This window comes from Meleagris gallopavo, chromosome 1 (assembly GCF_000146605.3).
Source record: "Meleagris gallopavo isolate NT-WF06-2002-E0010 breed Aviagen turkey brand Nicholas breeding stock chromosome 1, Turkey_5.1, whole genome shotgun sequence".
Lineage (NCBI taxonomy): Eukaryota > Metazoa > Chordata > Aves > Galliformes > Phasianidae > Meleagris > Meleagris gallopavo.
The window spans coordinates 102,786,103-102,803,786 of NC_015011.2; the positions used below are offsets into that span (position 1 = coordinate 102,786,103).

A 17,684-nucleotide genomic window follows, 5' to 3' on the forward strand; every position below is an offset into this window, starting at 1 on the left:
CAGATCTGTGCTGTATTTTTCTGAAGCCTGAAAAAATGCCTGGATTCTCACATGCCTTTGCTTACAGGATGGAGGCATTGTAGGAGATGTTATCTATCACAGACAGGGCATCTGCCAGCTGCCCTTCAAGAGAACTGCTACAAGCTCACAATAAGCCCATGTTTTCCCTCTTAGATCCCTTCTCCCATCCCAACCGCTACTGCTGTGAGCAGCAGTAACTAGTGAAGTAGAGAGCCTTTATGGAGGAGCAGCTTGGGGATTTGGTGATACTCATGAATGACTTCAGTGCAAAAATACTTATTTAAAATTTGACTTGATAGTCAATTAGAGCCTGTTATCAAACCAAAATAAAAAATCTAAGAAGACCAATGTAAGTCATATAGGAGTTGTTTAGGGAAGTGGGACTGGCTGCATTTTTCTCCTGAGGCGCAAGGAGGGAGTTCTAGAATGGGATGGTTGCAGCATGGTTATTGTGTGCTAGCTTCTAACTTCCCTTGGCTGCTCTTCCTGTGAACTCAGCTGTGTCAGCTTAAAATGTGGCTTATGAAAGGCCCTGGTAAAAACTATGCAATAGGGAGCAGCTTGGACAGGTGTAGGAACATGTTAAATCTGACTTGAGCCCAGTGCTGGCTCCTTGCCTCGGTGGGAGCACTGGCAGACGTCTGAGCTGACACTTGATTGCAGTTGGGACCAGCTAAGTATTTGCACATTAAGAATGAGGAAGGTTGTTGGACTGACTGGCAGTAGCTACGGAAGCCTCCATAAGACATCCCTATCTGACCACGTGCCATATTTCTTTTAGAAAGACACAGGTATTTCTTCTCCTGGGCACTGTGGCTCAGGTCCATAGTGTCAGAACACAATTCATGTAAAATGAGGTGGAGAGCTTAGACTAATGAGGAAAGATGAGCTACTCAGAAGAACAGATCAACAAGCTAGTGCACCTGTGTAATATGAATGTGCACAAATCCCAAGCCATGATATACTGCCTTCCTGAGGTGCTGGGTTGTAGAGCACAAATTTTCTGCTTTGTGGTCTTGCTGCATGGATGATGAGGTGGCTGATGCTCTGATACAAACAGCTAAGTAGAGTGTTGCTAAGGCATTTGCAAAATAGGGTGTCTTGTGTACTTTTTGTAAGAGATGCTTTGCTTTTGCAAGCTGCATCCATAGTCTCAGTGTTCTCACCTTCCTCCTGGAGAGCCAGTCACAGGCTTAGGTTTTGCAGATTTCTTGTCTCTTCTCTGCCACAAAAAAAAAACCTACAACACTTTGACTGGAAAATCCCCCATCTGATACACAGCGTGTCAACAGGTAATGATCATACCAGGCATTAAACTAAGATGGGAAGCTAATAAGCATAACAATGATAGTCTATGTAGGGAAAGATCCGAGTCTGGATAAAAAATGAAACAACTGATTTTTTATTTTATTTTTTTAAACAAGAGAGATTCTGGGGGGCACAGCTTTGGGGCTAATTTAGATGACTTTTTTCTTTTTTTTTGAGCCTGGTTGCCTTCTCCCTGTGAATAGGTTGGAAATGAAGATAACAATTCTGTCAGAGGTGCTCAGATCACACTGGCAATAATCAGCACATGTTTTGAATGAATAAAATGAGGACATTCTTGCCAAGTAGTTTCACAAATGTTCAAATACAGTCAAACAAAGACTTAATCTAGGCTCAAAGACACGTATCTCAACAGATGTGTGTAAACTAAATCAAATCCCTTGGGAACAGTACTTAGGAGTTATTCTTAGGCACTGGAAGGACAAGGATGGTCCATCTGTGAATTTATTACAGGAGATGAGAAGCATCATATGAAAGTCATTTCTGGGCTGGAGGACAGCGTAGTTGATTTTTTAGGGAGTTTAGAGGTTATTCCTAAAGTCCATGTTTAATTGGAATGGAATCCCTAAAAATTAGAACTGAAAATAACACATGAAGACATTGATTTACCAAGGTGTATCTGGTTAGGAGGAAGACAGGTAATTTTGCCACAACATTCAGTGGGGCCAGGATTTTGCAGAGTGTTTGGAGTGATATACAAATTTTTTACCTGCTCTTCCAACATTTTCTCACTTGTCAGAGTAAATCTCTTGAATTTCAGGAACAAAAATATTTTAGAAATTTCTGATTTAAAATAGCATGAGAGATTTCTGGTGGAAAGGTATACATTCTGTGGCAGATTATTATTATTACAGTTACACACTATTAAGAAAGCCAAACAGATACATTAAGATATTAAACCACATAATGCAGCCCTTTAGCTTAAATCTCCACATGAACATCTCTCCACTATGCCTTTGCTCCTCTCTTCCCACCAGTGAGAGTATCAAAATAGATGAGCTCTAGCTACATGCAGAATTCAGAACTGTAGTATTGATCTTGGGAGCAGACAACACAATTTGTACTTTCCTAGTAGTGACTCCAATATAAATGATTCAGGGGAGTTGGACTACATGATCTCTAAAGGTTCCTTCCAACTCAAATGATTCTGTAATTCTATGAATGCAGCTGGATCAGCATAGCTCAGATATGGCATACTGTTCTTCACAGACAAATGTCACAATCCATGAAAGTTCTCACAGACTCAATTCTACACTTTAATTTTAATCTGGGTACTCAGCTGTTGGCAGGTATGAATCTGAAGGCATTAGGATCACTTCTGTAGAAATCTATCCTGTCCTGCAAATAAGTCTTTTCTTCAGTGCAAGCAAATGACCTTTGTTCTGGGTGTAGGAAGGAAATATGAAATAGTTTACACACATCAGAGAAGTTCTCCATATCACATAAATGTAAAAAGTACCATAATTTTAATCTGATTGCAAAGAGAAAGTGAAAATAATCTTGTTGATATAGTGTCAGTGTGTTCCCTCTGGAGGCTAAACTCATGCTAACAGACCATCTACAGATATATTCCAAGAAATGAAAACAAAAGTTCCATCCTAAGTAAAACCAGGCAGACAGTCGTTGCCACCCAGAGATATGGGCAAGTGAATTGCAGTTTGCTAACTAAAGAAAGTCAGGAAGGCTGCAGAGAAATTCAGAGTGTGGTTGGTCTGATTTCTAGTGCAAGTGAGCTCATCCTCACAAAGAGAGTGCATGAACTGACTGTGAATAGCCAAGACAACGAGTAACCCCGCTCAGCCTGAACAGAAGATCCACTTACAGGCTAGGCAGTGGAAGTGCTAGGAAGTGCTGAAACTAATTTGTATGGTAGCTATTGGCTGTCACCTCCAAATTACTGAGATAATTTCTGAGACGCATTCATCTGTGTATTCGCTTCTAGGAAATATGTCCATGGATTATTTCAAATTATTGCATTTCCATCCTCAAAAAGCACTGTTTCGTGTTTGTTCAACCCTTAATTGCTAAAGAGCAACAATTTCCAGAAATTCCCACTTTTGCATGCACTCACACAGCTAGAAGCTTCTCTGCTAAATGTGGAACTTGGATTTGAAAACAAGCAGTAATGGATATTGAGAGCAGAGATGATGAGCAGGAAGCAGGATGTTGCTGAGCACTCTCTGACAGCATGCCGTGTTTGAGATCTTATCCTCTGAAGTGTTCAGCATTTCCTATTCCATCTTTTCTTGGATCTGTAGGAACTTTATAACTTGGAAGTGAAGTTCCATCTGGAGCTCTGCTAGCTTCTGTGCTGGCGTTACTGCTTCTGTTCTTGCTATGATTTTAGGCAGTGAATACTTTCCTCTTTACCCAACGAATATTTGAGCAGAACTGTGTTTTTCTTCAACAGAGTTTAAGATTAGGTGGAGGAAAGGTTGGAGGCAATCTTCCATTTTTGAAATCTGTAGTTGGATTTAATTGCTGAAGTTGAGCCATACCTCTCTATCTGGAAGCAGTGGTGTGATTGCAAAACACGAGCTAGTTTCAGGAGAACATTATCAACCTTTTCAGTAACATTTGATGTCTCTTCCCAGTGCATACCACTGCTAAACTTCTGGGCAAAAATTAGGAGTGGGATGACTTCAAGAGTTGATAAATATTTTAGAAGTTGTAATTGTTTTTCATACCCCTATTCTTAAGGGAATAATGTCTATCTATACCACTCAGGCATCTGTCCCCTCTAGGAGACTTCTAAATGACACTTTGCAGTAATCACACAAAGAATACAATCAAAGCTTTCAACAAAACTTTCATCTGTGTTTTATTATGATAAACACAAACAGCAGAAAAAAACCATTTTTTTTCTCTCAGAAGTACTTGTTGATGGTGAAAGTGTTAATATATTTAGTTTGCTTTCTTCTTCTCAAGATTGCTTTGCAAAACTGATGACTGTGAGTACTTGCCACGTTCATCGTAGTGTCCATAGGCCAGAGACCAGTCTGAGTAGAGATTGTCAGTCTATGTCACCTGAAGACTTGGCCACCAGTTACTTCCATAAGCTCCCAGATACTCATGTTAGATGATCAGGGTGCCTAACCATGGAGCTGCCTAAATGCCTCCTTAGAAATGTGTCTACTGCTGCTCTGATCCTGTTGATTCTGTACCAAAATGTCTGTGCTCAATGTGACATGACAATCAGTCATTCCCTACTCTCCTTGTGTCATAGCAATTATACACCTGGCTTCCTCAAAACACAGCTACTATATTACTTGCAAATTCTTTTTCTGTAGTAGCCAGCAGTTTGGTTTATCTTCCACCTATCCCCAAGGGAATTTGAGTCTGTGCCTTCCATCACAGTGATAAATGCCCTCAGGACTACGCTGAAAGGCCTTCCAAGCTTTCAAGTGTGGGGCTGGATATGCAAAAGGGAAAGTGGGTGGTAATATATTTTGTTAAAGAGAAAGCAGGTAACTGTTTAAAAGTGTATTTAGCCTTTTTGGCTTTCTGGCAATACCTGAACGCTTAATTTTGTGATAAATACTCAGTGCTTAAACACCCTGAATATGGCTCTGTATAAATATTAAAAACCGAGGAACCCTGGGGTTCCAGGGCTCATCCTTAATGTATATCCTTTGTGTGTCCTACTGACTAACTTCAGGGAAGCAAACAGGGTTCCTTGTCACAACTCTGTCTACAAAGTGTTTAAAGCTATTTCAATCCTTGTTAGCTGTTCGCATTCACATAGACAACCTCCTTAATTGCCTCTCCAGTGTGATGGGAGTCGTAGTATTCACCTCAAACCTCTCTTATGACAAAGACTTAAGGGAAATGTTTTGTGCTTTTGTTTTGTTTTGTTTTGTTTCTTGTCAGGTACAAGCAGTACCAATTACTGCTTGAAAACTCTGCTGAAGACAATATTTTTCTCTGCCCGAGGTTTACTCCTGTCTGTGCTCCCATCTTCAGAGGATGAACTGGAAGCGGTTTGCCATGGCTGCAAGAAGCAGGAGGGTGCATGAAGTCTGAAGTGCATGAGATGTTACGGCTTTATTTTCTTGGTAGATGGAAAGAAGCCTGGATCTGACCCTGCAAATTCTTCATGTGGAGATGGAAATAGGGCCCGTTCTGCTCCTCTCCAGAGAAGTGGAGAGGAAGCAGTGGTTGCCATGGAGCCTTCTTGCCCTCTGCTGTTGGGTATTTCTGTGCTGTTGTGTGCATATACCTGCTGCACAGCAAGCTGCCCTCAAGGAAACAGCACTAACCGTCCCCATTCACGGGCCGTGCAGCAGTTCATCCGATTTGATTCCGACTAGGCAGTTACAGAGCAGCACAGCTGACATCTATTTAATAAAAACGAGGCTTTCAGTTCAGTACCCGTCAATACCAGAGCCTCCCTCCTCCCCTTTGCTTGCCAGCAAGGAAATTTTAGCCTGGCTCCCCCCATGGGGATAGGCTACTCACCATGGACTCTCACCAGCTCCATTTTGCGCTCTCCCCAGCTCCCTGAGGCACAGGGTGCCCTGCGGTGCCACTACCAGCACACATCGACTTGTGAAGGCCCGCAATGCTGCACGGGGCTGGGGCTGGGCCTGACTGAGGCCCGGCCAGCAGGCTGCAAGGGGCTTGGAGTAAACAGAGGCAGCTGGTGACACAGCATGGTGTGGCGGGCCCACGAAGCATGGCAGATGCAGCTTCAGCTGTTATCGGGTGCCCAGCACCGGCCCCAGAGCCTGGGTCAGATGAAGGAGCCGCCCCGTCGGTGACAGGGCGGTGTCAAACTGCCACTCTCCGCCTGAAGGCTGCCACGGCTCTGCGGCAGCGCAGCCCCCGGTCTGCAGGCCAGGGGACAAAAAGATCACGTTTGTCAAGGATTGTGTTTTACACTGAGCTCGGCAGTTGCGGCAGAGTTCTGCTTTTGGAGTTTAGGATTTTGCTCAGAGCTGCAAGTAAAATATAATAAAAAATTCACCGCTAAATTACTGCGTGTAAAGCACAGCTTCTCCTTCCTGACAGTACAAGAGGAATGAGAATGATACTCTCAGCATTTTGTCCTCCTGTCTTTCGTCACCAATTTGTTCCCTTCCTGAGAAGTAGCATGCTGCAAGGTTGTCAAATCACCTCAAAGAGAGCAGTGAGCAATCAGAAAAATGTGCCGCAACCTTGGGCCGTCCCATATCATTCCCTTCCATGTCCCCATGGCACAAGCACTTCATGGTGCTGAACTGTTCTCACATCACAGTGGCTTGAAGAAGCTAAAATGCTCAGTGGCTGTCTGTGACACTGAGATTTGTTGTGAAACATGAATTATTTCTCCTTCTGTGACATTCAGGACACATCAATTACACACACAGACTTTTCTAGTTGCACATTCTTGTATATGAACACAACACTGCAAAGCATTAAACTTTTCAGGAAAATGCTGGAATCAGAAAAATGTACTTCTGACTTTCGAAACTTTATCCTGTGGGTGCTAATTGAGAGGCTTAAAAACATCCAGGTATTGTCTTTCTGGCACTGCACATGCACCAGCATGTACACTGTGAATACATCCTTCAGGCACAAAGTGATACATCCATCCGTATACCAAAAAAATATATATATGCATATATATATATTTCTGAAAATAAATTATCTTTCTTCTCCTTTGTTAGGAAAATCTTGAGCTGAGTAAACAAAACCACAAAAAGAAAATAAAGAGAAATCCTTGGTAAGGCATAAAAAAAAAAAAGAATAAGCATTGTGATGGGCCAGCTTTAGGTCTGCAACTTAAAAGGCAGTGTCTTTAGATCCCTTTTATTCAAGTTCTGTTTGCCAAGGGATCAGTCCTAGGCGTTTGTGGATCAGTATGAACTGGAGCCTGAGGCTGCATTGCTTCATTGCTGGTACAAGTGTCTATAGAAACGATGTAAAAAGATAAGAGGAAAAAGGCAAATCTAGTATGATGTTCAAAGACTCTCTGGTGAGGTTCTTGCTCAGTCCAGACCTTTGCTAAAAACCTGGGTTTGTGTGAGCTGGGGAAGCTTGCATGCAACTGTACAATGGGGTCTGCCACAGGGACTGATTTCTTCTTAATCCTGGGTGCACAAAATTAAGCAGTGCATTTGTGTGTATTTTAAAGCCTAAATAAAAGTTGTCTGTTTTTTCAACATGGGAGATGCTTATGTGAGGCTACATTTTAGCTTAGCACATTTGGAAATCAAGTGAGTGCTTTGTATTACCAGGACAGTTCATAGCTGCTGTTTTAAATGACTGTATCAATTGGAGTTGTGATTTAAGGGCATCGCTCTTCTATACAATCATATTCTCGACTGTTATTGTTTTATACATTCTTTTATTCCTTGATAATTGGCCAAGAAGTGTCCTTATTTGTTGGTAAAAAGAGTCATCAGAATTGATTTTTAGAATTTATCTGCATTTTACATTGCAATAGAAAAAGAAAAGAAGTAAAATCTGTACAAAAGCCCAAGCACTGTTCCTAAAATCCTTTGCCATTTTTACTCTTGACATGTTTCCACTCTGAGCTGGTTGCATAGGCTGCACAACGCAATCTAGGAAAGAGAACCACTCTGCCAGTGAGAGATTCGTCCTGTTGGAAGGCAGGGGCTCATGATGCATGTAGTGGTTCTTCTGGTGGTGCTTACGCACTGGGTGGGTTTCTCAGAGGGTAATTTAGGTTAGAAGGGCCTCAGAAGATCTCTGGCCCAATCTCTTTCCCAAAGCAGGGCCAGCTCTGGGATCAGACCAGGCTGTTCAGAGCTTTGCTGAGGGAGGTCCTGAAAACCAAGAAGGGACCCTACAGAACCTCAGAGGTCAATGGCTTAGCCCTTCAAAAAGTAGCCAAAGGCAGAAAGAAAGGAGCGGTGGAGGGTGTATGGAAAGAACTGAACACTGCAGGCAGCACTGGAAGGTAGTCTGGAGTGGGGAACGGTGGCTTAAGAACAGTTTGAAGGAGGAAATTGTCTTGCAGGGCATGCTAATGTGGGAAGGTTATTCCCAAGGCAGCAATTGTCTCACTGTTGCTTCAACATCCATTCTGCAGGAGAATCCTTTGTTTTCAACACTGCAGAGTCTTCATGGAGAATCCTGGACCAGGTTCCATAGAAAGCCCTGCACCTGTGCACAGGTTGGAAGGAAAATGATTCCAACAGGTGAAGGGGGCATTAGATAGTTCTGATTTCAGAGCATTCGGCACTGATCTCAAAGCCTGACACAGTGCAGCAACAGTGTCGACCAAAGGATAAATCAGATTTTTGTGTCATCAAAGTACTCTCAATGACATGTACAGAGCTAGCACAGAAATAGCCTATTTTTTTTACAATATCTGTGTGGTTTTTAAAAAAGACAAATTGCAGGACACATTCATAGTACAGCTGGTACTGGAAAATAATTTTACAAGGAATGATAACAAAGTACTGTGTACAGAAAAAGTCATGACTTTTGTTCTTCTCTTAGACATTATTTACTGATGTAATTTATCTGTGTTTTTAAGGCTATTGTAATTTACTACCCTCTCTTTTAAGATCATGGCTTCTCAAGCCAGGGAACTGTTTTGCAATGTGGGCAGCTGAGATGTTAGGAGGTCTGTGGAAACCAGAGGTTTCCCACTTATGCCATTGGCTCCCCAAGATTAAAGACTGCATTTGCTGAAAGCAAAACACCCAGCAGCAGCAGTTCATGCATAAATGCTGGAGATGTCAAAAACATAGTAGGTCAATTTGTCCAGTACCCATCACAGCCCCATCCCTCCGGGATGCATTTCTTCTTCTGCTTTGTCCTGTCTATTCCAAGCAAGTGATGGGACTTTTGCTGTGGGATTTACCCTTCAGATTAATGAACTGCAAAACTTCACATATGTTTAAATGATTGTACTCGTTCCTCCCTGTTTACATCTCTGTTGTCAATAAGGTGGCAGAGAGGCCAGCACGAATCCATTCATCAATCTGCCTTGTCTGCGAGATGCGGCCAGGCGCAGCACCTGACACCATAATAAGCATCAAAGCTTTTGCACCTGATGTTAGCACAAGGTGCCTTTCCTCCCCAAACATCTGGTCCCCTGGTAAATTGTTACACTCGCTGCGCCGCTGCTCCCCAGGTTATTGCTGAGCCTGGGCCGGTGCGTGCTGCTCAGGGTCTGTTCTCAAGTTGTTGCGATACGCCGGCCGTATGATGACAATTAGAGGCAGTTAGTGTGCAGATGAGGCTCGCGAGTGGCAGGTGGCGGGAACGGGGCTCAATTAACTAACATGCACAAAATCCTTTGCTAATGAGGCTGGGCCACCCTTAGACGAGCAGGAAAGCATGTGTCGCTGACAGCAACAGAGGATTTGAAACTGAGAGGGAGAAACCGGTCAACAGGTATCATCGGTGGGCAGATAACCCTTTCTATCTTCCCACACGCGGATTAAGGCACAGGTTTAAGCCTGCATGCTGAAAGCCAGTGGCTGAGACTGCTTACTGGAGAGTTGGAAAGAATTTAACTTCCCCATCTTTAAATCGGTTGTTGTCTTCTCTTTTCCCTTTGCCACCCCATTAACCTGCTCTTTCAAGAGAGCTGGGCAGTTATTACAGTGCAGTGTGAAATTAAACATCATCCCTCCGTACTGCACAAAGAACTAGTATGCAAGGCAATGGAGGCCAGAAACACTGTTAATTTTCTTGGCTTTTCAAAGTAGATCATTTTAAAACAATGCAAAGGCTGTTTGGGATGTGCTACTTAAGCCCCTGGTCATTTTATATCATGCAATGTACTACTCATTGTCCCTCTGTATTAAAAAGCTGTTTGCAGTTAGAAGACACAGATAAATCCATCAAAAGAAGTGTGGCCAACAGGTGTAGGAAGGTGGTCCTGCCCCTCTGCTCTGCGCTGGTGAGGAGTTAGCTGGAGTACTGTGTCCAGACTTGGAATCATCAGCACAGGAGAGACGTGGACCTGTTGGAGTGCGGCCGGAGGAGGGCCACAAAAATGATCCAAGGGATGGAACACCTCTTGTACAAGGACAGGCTGAGAGAGATAGGGCTCTCAGCCTGAAGAAGAGAAGGCTCCAGGGAGACCTGAGAGTGGTCTTTCAGTATCTAAAGGGGAGCTGTAAAAAAGAAGGGAACAGACACTTTATCAGGGTCTGTTATGATAGGACAAGAGATATGGTTTCATACTTAAAGAGGGTAAATTTAGGTTGGATATAAGGAAAAAAGTCTTTTACAGTGAAGATGGTGAGGCATTGGAACAGGCTGCCCAGAGAGGTGGTGGATGCCCCATCCCTGGAGGTAGACACTCAAGGTGAGGCTGGACAGGGTTCTGAGCAGCTGATGTAGCTGTACATGTCCCTGGTCATTGCAGGGGAGTGGAACTAGATAACCTTTAAAGACCACTTCCAACTCTAAGGATCCTATGATTCTATGATTTTATGATAACCCATAAAGGATTTTAATTACTGTAAAACTATTTCAGTGATAATTCACATTTAGAAGGAAAAAAATAGTTTCTTAACTACTAGATCAGAAATGAATCATTTAATTATATCTCTCACCCAATCTTGAGCTTTAAAATCCTATTCCCAAATTAAGAAAATTACGAACAAAAGTGATTGATTCACAGAATCATTAAGATTAGAAAAGAGCTTTACCATCAGCCCACTCCCGCCATGCCCATTGCCCACGTCCCTCAGTGCCACATCCACACGGCTCTTGAACACTGCCTCACCGCTCTTGCTAAGAAGAAATTGTTCCTCATATCTAAACTGTACCACCACTTTCGCAACCTGAAGCCATTCCTTCTTGTCCTATCACTAGTTACTGCAAAGCACTCGAATCAGCGTTGTGTCACCTCCCACCTCTGTGCACTTTGCACCCAGAAGTAATGAGGTGACAATCCACAGGGACTTGTAGTCCTTCTGAGGCTCTTGACAATATCCCATTACACAGAGGGCTGGATCGTTTCTCTAACTGTATGTTTTCAAATTGCGCAGCACGATTAGATTTGAAGAAAGGAGAACTCTCCTTAAGCTGCCTCACTGCAGCAAATTAAGAAGGAGAAATGCTCTCCTCTACTGGAAGTTGTAGCAAGATTTTACACATTTCAAACAATTTCAGATCCATCAGAAGGGCTGGCTGATTTTAGCTGCACATCGGTACTTTGGTGCACCGTGTTCCCATTTTACCTGAATGCATTTTGCCTTCTTTGTAAGGCATTCTTTGCATTAAATAAGTTCTAAATAGCATCCATTTAATCCCTAACAGAAAATTATGGTTAGAGCTTGCTTGTTCCTGGGTTAATGGCTAGGGGAAAATCCTCTGCTCCTCTTTACACAGCATGCGATGAAATTATCCTGTGTGGTGAGCTGATGCAGTGTAGAGATAAGTATTTCCTCACGACTTCAAGGAATTCTGAAATAGTTTAAGCTGAAAAAGCCCCTTAATGCTTGTTTGAAGGTTTCACAAGGATGTTAACCTGAGTGTCTTGAACAGGCTTTAAAGTGAGTAATTTGCCCTTGGAAATGGAAGTGGGGGAGCAAAATGATGGGTTGAAATTTTTGGTTCCTACCCCAGAGGATGTTTGATGTGACTGTGGGTTTCAGACAGCTGCTGCCTTCTGCTGTATGAAACCTACTCCTGTACAGGGTGAGGTGCTCGGTTGCGTTTGTATCTAAACATGTGCCCAGTTAAAACAGTGTGCTGGAGATCCCGTAAGCATTATACAATATCCAAATATGCAGCTCGAGTAAATTATAACTTCCTGTAAGGATACCAAAGGAAAAGAAATACTTAATGCTCTTTTTTATTCTCAAGAAAAAAAAAAAAAAGAATGTGTCATTTTCTGACCCACCTGTACGACACGTTGTGAAAACACCACTAGAAACTTCGTGGGTGTTTTTTTTCTGAAAAAAGAAATGATAGAAAATGGTTTGAAATACAAACCCTGGATAAGACTTCTAAGTTTTAGATACTCCCAATATGAAATAATGACTTGGACTCTTTCTCTGGAAAAAAATGGTGTTGAGTAATCAATGTATTGTAGCTCACTTTCCATGTCAGAAGAGCAAAGGGAATGTTTTGGTTTAGTATAAAATGAAGATAAAGTAACTGTGGGAAAAGGCTTGAGGACAGAGGGAAAGTCTCCAAAAGGAAAAAGGAAAACTCCCCCATGGAGAAGCTATCAGACCATCATCCTTGGTGTGGCAGCCACCTGCTGTGTAGGCCCACCCATAACAGGGATAGGGATGGAAGGCTTTTGTCTGCCTCCAAAAAAAGCTCGTTCAGCTGACAGAAAAGGGGGTGTTTCGTGTACACAGCACTGGCCACAGGGAGAGTGCGGCCCACACGTAGGTGGTCCTGAAGCCCGGGGTTCAGGAAGTAGTAATATCATATGCCAGTGCTGCAAAGGAGTCCTCTCAAAGGAAGTGCGTAATAGAGAGCAGATGATTGCGATATATCATTATATAACACACCATATCCTATACTGAAGTGTTTAAATGCATACTTAATTTAATCTCAAGCACTTCAGGGTTTGCAAATCACCCTGTGAGAGTAGTTGTACACCTCCCATTTGCACGAACAGAAGTGTCTGTCCCTTAGATGGCTTTGCAGTTTACAGACCCTTGATATCCTATAGTACAACCAAGGGAGACAAAACAGGAATAGTCAGAAGTTTGCTCCCACCTCTGTTGGATGGGATGTGTTCCTATTTTGATGTCTTAAGCTTGAACTACAGAACCTTTTCTGGAGGTCAGCATCTTCCATGCAATACAGATTCAATGTCCTTAGTGGGTGGCATATGTGCAATGGGCCATAAGAAAGGATCACAGAACTGAGATTAAAACAACCTATCAGGTGGAGATTACTCACCCATTCCCTATTCCACTTTCATTTCTATTCTTCCTCCAATGCATTCTACTAGATAGAGTATTAAACGGAATAAGGCCACACTTTAAGGAGAAAAAGCAGGGGTTCAGTTCTAGCCACTTAGTGGAGGGAAACAGATTGCTCTTTCTACTGTAGAGATGTTTGCACCTACATGTGCTTAATGTTTTAGGAAAGGAGAGGGAAGATGTGTGTGCAGTCTGTGGGAGATAAAATGATGCACATGAATACAGATTGAAATTGTGAAAGATGAGGGCTTAACCATCCCTTCCTTGCTACATTCTTTACTTTAGAGATTTGAATGCCACCTCAGGAAATCAGTGATGATAAAGCCTTCACTTTTAGAGACCTCTACTGTGAGTAAGACAAGACTTGAGAGATGGTCACACATAGCATGCTTTAAAAAAAAAAAGAGAATAAGAAAAAAGAAGTGAAGTATATGCTTACTTCTGTACAATGAAAAATCGATTCACAGAAAGTTTAGGCTTAACTACACTTCTTGCCTGAGAAAGAGCTGTCAAATTATCTTAGTTGGAAGCTGCGCTGAGATATTGTCCTTAATTGCTGTGATAATGCTCCGTTTTGACAGCTACAATACCTGGTTCAACATGGCTGCTAACAAAAAAGTCAACCATTAAGTGTGTTTTCTTAAACAATGACTGATAAGTTGTTATCTTTCAGCATCTCCAGCTAATTAGATATCACGAGTCAAAGTTAATTTGGTGGAAAACATTTCTCGACTTAATGACATTTATGGGCAATTAGGCACGTTGCAGAAAGGAACACACATTTACATTTCAGCCTATTTCCAGCGCTTAACAAGAACCCACCTCATCCTCCACTAGAGACTTCTGGTTCTCTGAGGAATAAGCTCAGGGCAGACACCACAGGTCCTCTTGTTTTCTGGAAACCAGCAACTGTTTGCACGAAGTGAGCTATCACCCAGTAGTGAGGCATAGACAGAGATAAAATAAAGCACAATAAAAGCTTTTAATCTCTTTAGACTTCTGTCTTGTCACAGCAAGAATTGTGCCCAGTTCTAGAGTAACATTGACAGAGATGTAAAGTGAGCTCATGTATGACATTTCCTCCATCCTTCTTCTGCTTCTGCGAGATGTTTGTTAAAGTCTTTACATGAAGTTTGGCACAGAAATTGGAAAAGCAATACATGGCTTTAAACCTGTCTCCAGAGTTAGCATTTTCTTGCCCAAATCCTTTTTTTTCCTTAGGCAAGCTTCACTTTGCAGATGCTAAATGATGCTTTTCCCCTATGATCTTATGCTTTACACCAGAGTTTGTGAAGAAGTCAATTTAGTTTATTTTAAATTGCTGTGAACTGAGGGAGCTGGAGAGAAAAATAAGTAATCCCTCTTAACTACAGGTGTGAAATGAGTGGGCCCCATTCTGTTTGGGAATAGATGTGGTAGGATTTCAGAGGCTCTGCAGAAGGCACACTATTGAGATTGTCACCTGCTTCTGATTTTCACAAAACTTGCAAGAATGTGGAGTCCACAAGAAGTACCAGTGTCGCACAAAGCAGAAATTGGTCAATGGCTCCAAAGCATGCTTATGGAATCCTCCTTTCTTTGGATATTTAGTCTAAAAGTATTGCAAATGAAAGGTATGCTGAGTACACAGATATGTCTTTCTGTTTTGCACTGCCTGCACTGTTTTCTCTGGACCCAGCCTTGGCGAGTCTGAGAGCTGAGGCCACATCTACAGCATAAGCAGTCTAAAATATTTGGTTTTGGTTACAAGGAGCAGGAAGCATCGAGTGGGGCAGATAGAGGTCAAAGCACATCCTTCTAAGTGCTCTTTGCAATTTCAGACAAATAACCTCTGCAGAGAAGAAACTGAGGCTTTCTGAGGGCTCAGGCATGAGCCAGTTTTTGCTTGTGGCACTAACAACATTGCTCTTGGAGCAGAAAGCAACCAGCTAACCTGCTGGTGTTACCTGGAAAACAAATTTCTTTTAAACTATGTACCTGCTACAGCAAGGAATTGCCATGCCAGGTTTTTTATAGAACCACAGAATCACAGAATTGTTTGAGATGGGAGGGACCATTAAGAGTCATCTCATCCGACTCTCCAATATTCTTATCACTTTTATCTCAGTCTTACTAGATAGGAGGTGTCTTTATTCTTTCCTATGCATAGTTTTTTTTTTCCCCCAGTAGAGTGATATGTAGCAAATCTACACTGGCACATAAGAAATGCCCAATGACACCAACGAGCATCCTGCAGTACAGTAAGCGATGTCCTATCCATTTCTGTGGGAGCCCGGTGCTGGCAATGAGGGGCAGATCCCACCCGGGCACTGGGGCTCTGCGTACAGCCCTGAAAGCAGAGAACACCCCCCTCGGGAGCAGAGAAGGACATCTGCGGTCTCGACCATCCTGATCTATTTGCTCAGCTCACTCTACAATTCAATGTATGTAAATAAGTAGCCTGGCATTTGTTAGACATGAAAGTGGTACTAAAGGCAGGCTTTATTTACGGGAGCTCTGTATTAAAATTGTAAATGCCACCGACAATTACTGTTGCAACGACTCAGCTCCTTAACGTTATCCCTTCAGGACACGGAATAATTTCTCTTTCCAATTAACACGGATGTGACAAACCCCTGCCCCAGCGGAACGAAGAATACATTTGTGTCCCTTCACCCTTGCCGGGGTGGCCGCGGGCCGCTCTCGGGAAGCTCTGAAGCTCCTTATTTCCTCGCATTTGCTCACACGTCCCCTCACTCTCCCTCACTTCCCGGCCCGCCAAGAGAAGAAGCGGTGCCGGCCGCAGGGCCCAGCAGGCGGCGCTGCCGCTCTCTAGCTGTCCCTGGTGCGCGGTGTTCCCCCGGGCCCCTGCGGTGTGTGCCCCGCTCCCCGGCCACTGCCCGCCATGTTCAAGGTAACTGCCTCAATGGGAACCGCTCACTGACAGCGCGGACAGACTTTAGCAGGGTCTGTTGTGATAAGACAAGGGGAAATGGTTTCAAACTAAAAGAGGGGAAGTTTAGACTGGATATGAGGAAAAAGGTTTTTTACATTAAGGGTGGTGAGGCAGTGGAACAGGTTGCCCAGAAAGGCAATGGATGCCCTGTCCCTGGAGACAGGCAAGATCAGGATGGGGCTCTGAGCACCTGATGGAGCTGTGTGTGTCTCTGCTCATTGCAGGGAGTTGGACTAGAAGATCTTTAAGGTCTCTTCCAAATCTAAGGATTCTGTCTGGATTCTGGAGTCCTATGATTTTATGAAAAACAGGGTGGGACTGGGCCCTCCAGTCAGCCTGTCCCGGTTATGCCACTCCTACACGTCTCAGAGGCTGATGCCAGAACTGAGACAGAGAAGCCATGGAGAAAGTTCTTACGTGTCCTTGTGCTGTTTGTACCCCAAGGATCAGTCTATTTGGGTTCAAAGGGGATGTATTCAACACCTTGTAGCTTGAGACCAAAACAAAGAACTGTTGCTTAATGCTGCCTTCTCCATATACTAACAGGAAAGAACAGGGGGAAAAGCCCTTCCATACCAGTGCCTTTTTAATGGGTTACAGCTCAAATAAGAGAAATGGTTGTTGCAGATGAAGTATTGGATAGATGTTCACAATTGTGCATCAAATTTTGGCTTTGCACAGCCTTGTTACCTGAACTTGGGTGAGGCATTGAATCCTGCACTTTTTGACTCTGTTTTCCCTCTGTGAAATGGAAACACAAGCACTACTTTCACACAGTTGGTGTAAACATCATTTCTATTGAGTTTGGACAGCGTCCTTATCTGCCTGGAGCAAGACTTCAATATAGCTGTAGATATAGTCCATATTTGTTGGCTTCATGTGCATTTGGTTATAGACAGAAGGCAGTGTGAGAGGCTTGTATTCCAAAGCTGGGTAACTTTGAAAAGACCCCGGCATGGGAACGGCATCTCTGGCTTTGTGTCTAGAGGGCAAGGAAAGTTCTCACCAAATCCCCAGCCACGGCACAATTAATGCCAGGAGAGCAAACTGGACAAAAAGAAGGTAGAAATTTGTTCTAGGGGTAGTTCTGGTTTGTCACTGGCAGTGAAAAAGTTAAAACTCATAGGGTTATTCATGAATTCCGCTTTTTAAAAACATGTCCCATTAAAATGCAGATTTAGTCTTCCATTTGCAAAGAACATAGTTATTTCAAATTCTGTATGGGAATCCTTTTTGTATTTGTATCTTTTGGGTAGAAAGTCCAGCTGCCTCTTGTGAGATTGCACATATCTCTTCAGATGTCAACAAATCATTGAAAAGTGTCAGAAAGGGGGAAATGAAAGATAATTATTCAAACCATGGAGAGCTACTTTGAAAGTGAATAGAATCTGTCAGATAGTCTTTTGAGAACAGCAGTTGGCTGCTTGTATTGGATATATTAAATGGACATATCTAGAGGCAAGTAATGCTGTTTTAGATTCGGATCAGTTTAAGTTGGATTATTTTTTTGGTGGAGGTAGCTGAAGCCACCAGAAATCGAG

General features: G+C 42.9%; 1 long non-coding RNA gene across 1 annotated transcript; it reads left to right on the plus strand.

Moving 5' to 3' along the window:
• The first annotated feature begins 480 nt into the window (after positions 1–480).
• Positions 481–5,716, plus strand: LOC109370168. The gene is made up of 2 exons (XR_002120066.1): positions 481–1,313; positions 5,218–5,716. It is a non-coding gene; the product is annotated as an uncharacterized LOC109370168 (long non-coding RNA).
• The last annotated feature ends 11,968 nt before the right edge of the window (positions 5,717–17,684 follow it).